Here is a 5,145-nt window from a genome sequence, read left to right as displayed (position 1 = left end):
CATCTCCCAGTTCAAAGGAGCAAGGGCTCCTTGGGAAGACACAGCATGCAGTAAGCCAGATGTGGAACCCGGGGAATCCTGTGGAACCTAGAACCCAGTTTCTTCTGCAAACAGTAACAGAAGAAAGGAGAGGAGGGCCTGCACTATGGTGCAGCAAGTTAAGCCATCACTCGTGACATCCGCATCCAGGACTTAATCCACGTTTCCACTACTCTGCTTCCAATCCAGCTTCCTGCTAACGCACCTGAGAAGGCCCAGGTATGTGGATTCCCGCATCCATGGGGGAGACACAGGTAAAGTTCCAGGTTCCTGGCTACAGTCTGGCCCAGCCCCTGGTATTGCAGTCAGTTGGGGGAATGAATCAGCAGGTGGAACCTCCCTCTCTCCCCCTCCCTTCCTCTCTCTCCCTGTCTCCCTCTCTCTCCCTCTCTCTCCCTGTCTCCCTCTCTCTCCCTCTCTCTCCCTGTCTCCCTCTCTCTCCCTCTCTCATTCTCTCTCCCTCTCTCTCCTCTCTCTCTTTGTAATTCTGACTTTCAAATAAGTGTATCTTCTTTTATTAAAGGATCTCGGTTAAGAAACACTAAAGAAGATGTACAAAAATGGAAAGATAAAAAGGATGCTTTCAAAGATGAACTAAGGATGGGCATTTGGCCTAGCGGTTAAGACACTGTGCGGGGATGCGTGCGTCCCATAGTGGGGAGTCCGGGTTTGAATACTGGCTCTGCTCTCGCCTCCGGCTCCACCTTCCCATGGATGTGCATCTGGGGAGGCAGCAGATGATGACCCAAGAACTGGGGTGCCTGCCATCCATGTGGGAAACCCGGATGGAGTTCGAGCTCCTGGTTTCATCCTGGTCCAGCCCTGGCTATTATGGGAATTTAGGGAATGAACCAGTGGACGGAAGATCTTTGTTCTTTCTCCCTCTCTGCCTTTCAAACAAATGAAAGTAAACAATTTTTAAAATTAATTCAGCTAATTAAAGGAGCGCAAGAGAAAATCCAGCTCACATGCAAAGTAACAGGCTCAGCCTACAACTCCCCCAAAGCCTGGGGTCAGGGCCCGCCCAGGACGCAGCCGCCAGTGCCCAGCTCCCGGGAGTGATCCCCGCTCCTGGCTGCCAGCTGCAGGCTCTCTGTGCGCAGACACAGCCTCCCCACACACAGCGCCCTCCCTCCTGGACACAGACGGAAGAGTGGGCCACATTCTGTACATTCTTACGCGGATGATGTTGCACAAGGTGGACACGGGGGCTGGGGCGGCTGATGAGGAAAGTACCAGGGTGGAGAGGAAAAACCCTCCCCAGGGGACATTACAGGAAAGGATCGGCTAAGGGACCTGTTTTGAAAGCCCCTGTGGCATGTCCCTTGCAAGCCCAGTCACCCTCTCCCTGGCCTTTGCTCCACGTCTTCACCCACCCACGCGGCTGCGGGAGCCTGTACACGAGTCCTGGTGTTTCCTGGCGGCCAGTGGTGATTCATTTCTCTTCCCCTGCATCTCTTCTGTGGCCAGATCATTGTTTTCCATATCCTTCCCACCCCTGGAAAGAGTGAAAGGCACCATTTGGTCTTTAGGGCAGAGTCCACGTGGACTGCCGCATCCTACCTCCACGGAGCCAGTGGTTCTGCCAGCTCAGTCTAAAGATCCCAAAGGCTTCCTGATGGAAGTGATGCGTTTCGTGGCTCATCTGTTTTCCAAGGTCGCCTGTTACAGTCAGAACATCTGGCCCCTGCTGCTACTGCTGCAAAACCCTCGTGTTCCTCAGAAGTAACCTAAGTAAGTCACTGTATCTTCAGCACTGGAAGCCAGCTTCTGGTCTTGGAGTTCGTAAACTCAGCAAGACAAACCGCTCTTTTTCTGCTCGGCTTCTCTACTTCCAGAAGCTTCCAAATGAGGCAAGTTTGAATAAATCCTATGTCAGTTTTCATCTTCTCCATCCTGCCTCCACATCATGGGAGCTTCGAAGGCAGTGGGTTTCACCAAACAGAACCAAACTCATTTGAGAAAATGTGAGAGACTCATTTCACAGACTGAGATTTGCAGCAGTTGGCGGATGAGACCCCTGGGTCATCAAATGTTAGGAGTGGACCAGATACCAGCCAGCACTTACAAGTGAGACAACTGAAGCCCAAAGACAGCCGCATTTTGAAGCCTTGGCTTTGCAGGGGCAGTAAGAGATACCAGGGACGAGTCCAGGTTTGCCACAAGTGCCCCGAGCGCAGTCTCTCGCTCACATCAAGTTCAGAAGCATCTTCCTCACCGGTCTCTCCCCATCCTTCCAACCTGTCTCCCTCACGATTCCTGGTGCTGCCCCTTCCCTGCCCACAGACCTGAGCTCATCTCTCCTGGCTTAGAACCACTCAGTGGTCCTCGGCCTTGGCTACCCCCGTAACCCTTCAGTAGGGCCTCAGGTGGCACACACCTGCTCTGCCTGGGCCCCAGGAAGGGAGCTGCCCCCGGCTCACAGTGGGCTGACCTGTGTCTTCTCCCAGGTGGTCAGCTCAGCCTGCAAGAGAGTCTTGTTTTTAACCGTCAGGATCTTCCCACCTGCTTGGAGGCTCAGTTCAGAATTCACTTCCTCCAAAAGTCCTTCATTCATTCTCCCAAGTGCAAACCACAAGTCCCTGCGCTGGACTGGGTGGGCCTGCGTTCTAGCAGGTTCCTTCTGGGGTGACACGGCAGTGAATTACGAGCACCCGGCCCCCTCCCATGGACTATAAATTCCTTTAACTCAGAGAACAGGTCTTCTTTGCAGTCCCAGCCTGACTTGCTCAGCATCCGTTTTTTTTTTTTTTTTTTCTACATTGGGTCAAGCTTCAACTATCCTTGGAAACTCAATGAGATTCAGACATGCAATTCCTAAGAGCTGAAATTTAGGATTCTATGTGTTTCTGTCCTTGGCGACATGAGGCATGGTGAAGGACATTTTATCTCCAACAACATACCATGAGTGAAAATCGGAAGTCTTGCTGTTTGTTACCATCTCCTTGGATCTTGCTCAGCAAACGATCAACTCCACGTTCACTATTCATTGAGTACCTGGTGTGCAGTGGGCAGCATGCTAGGTAAAGACATGCATAAATGGCTAAAGCACTCAGGGCCCTGAAACCCATGTCAGAGACCCGGGTGGAGTTCCTGGCTCCTGACTGCAGCCTGGTTCAGGCCTGGCTGTTGGGGGAGTTTGAGTGAACCAACAGATAGCAGGCTGATCTCTCTTTCTCTCTCTTTCTCTCTCTCTCTTTCTCTCTGTTACTTTGCCTTTCAACTAGCTAAATAAATGAATACATCTTTCTTTTTTTTTTCTTTTTTGGACAGGCAGAGTTAGACAGTGAGAGAGAGAGAGGCCACTATGGCCGGCGCACTGCGCCGATCCAAAGCCAGGAGCCAGGTGCTTCTCCTGGTCTCCCATGCGGGTGCAGGGCCCAAGCACTTGGGCCATCCTCCACTGCACTCCCGGGCCACAGCAGAGAGCTGGACTGGAAGAGGAGCAACCGGGACAGAATCCGGCACCCCGACCGGGACTAGAATCCGGGGTACTGGTGGCACAGGTGGAGGATTAGCCAAGTGAGCCGTGGCTCCGGCCAATGAATACATCTTTCAAGAGACACACACAGAGAAACAAATGAATAAAACCCCAGACCCTGAGTACAGTGTGGTTGCGAGGGGATAACGTTCACAGTAGCGGATCTTAGAGCAGACCCCAGGCCCTGACTCCCAGGCCTTTGCCAGATCGCAATTGCTAGTGAAGAACGTTTTAAAGACCAGCAGCTGGGGCCAGCACTGTGGCTTAGTGGGCAAAGCTGCTGCCTGCAGTGCCAGCATCCCATATCGGCGCCAGTTTGAGTCCCGGTGCTCCACTTCCAATCCAGCTCTCACGCTATGTCCTGTGAAAGCAGTATAGGATGGCCCAAGTCCTTGGGCCCCTACCCCCATGTAGGAGACCCAGAAGAAGCTTCTGGCTCCTGGCTTTGGACTGGCTCAGCTCCGGCCATTGGAGCCATATGGGAAATGAATCAGCAGATGGAAGAACTCTCTCTCTCTCTGCCTCTGCCTCTCTGTAACTCTGCCTTTGTGTGTGTGGGGGGGGGGGGGGGGCGGGGGCGGGGGGGGGGGGACCAGGAGCTTGGGAAACTCCCATTGACCAGGAATCAGAGGCCTTGGGTCTTCAGACTATGCCAGATTTCTGTTATGTGACCTTGGACGAGGCCCTCTTCCCCTTGTACCTTCCCCCTGGTTGTTCACTACAAGGGCAAAGGGGGCACAGCTCCTGGCCTGCAGAGGCTCTGGGGTGATTCTGCAAACACAGGGCATCAGGGCACTGCTTCCCACTGTGTAGTCCTCACACAGAAGCACCTGCAAGGAAATTGCAGGAACATCCATTCTCAAGCCCCACGTGGAAGAGACGGAATCAGGCACCCTGGGGCCTGTCCAGGGAACCCAGGGCTCTTCTCATGTGGAAGGAAGGCGGAGCTGGCTCATCACCCAGACACCCAGTGAGCTTCCACGGTTTCCTCACACACGTCTGCTTGCCAAGGGCAGCCCAGGCCAGCAACACCTGCTCTGCCTTCCTCATGGAGGCAAGGCCGTGTTGGTGGGCAGAGCCACCACAGAAACACTTTGACAATGGACTGGGGCCCTGCAGATCCAGCAACTGCTGGTGCTGCCAACTCTTCAGGGAGGAGGCACGCACGGCTGGAGAGACACTGCTGACGGATCTAGTGAACCACGCAACTCCTGAAGAATGATATATACACACACATATATGTATGTATGTATATATATACAAATATAAATTTAGACTTTGAGGTGTATTTTTAAAATTTATTTGAAAGGCAGAGTTACATAGAGGTAGAGGCAGAGAGAGAGAGAGAGAGAGGGAGAGAGAGAGGTCTTCCAGCTGCTCATTCACTCTCCAGATGGCTGCAATGGCCAGAGCTGAGCTGATCCAGTCAGCTCGGTCTCCCACAAGAGCACAGGGGCCCAAGGACTTGGGCCATCTTCTACTGCCTTCCCAGGCCATAGCAGAGATCTGGATTGGAGGTGGAGCAGCTGGTACTCGAACTGGTGCCCTTATGGGATGCCGGCACTGCAGGCGACAGCTTTACCTGCTGCACCACAGCACCAGCCCCTCATCCCTCACATATATAT

Source organism: Oryctolagus cuniculus, chromosome 12 (genome assembly GCF_964237555.1).
Source record: "Oryctolagus cuniculus chromosome 12, mOryCun1.1, whole genome shotgun sequence".
NCBI lineage: Eukaryota > Metazoa > Chordata > Mammalia > Lagomorpha > Leporidae > Oryctolagus > Oryctolagus cuniculus.
This window is presented reverse-complemented; position numbering follows the sequence as displayed.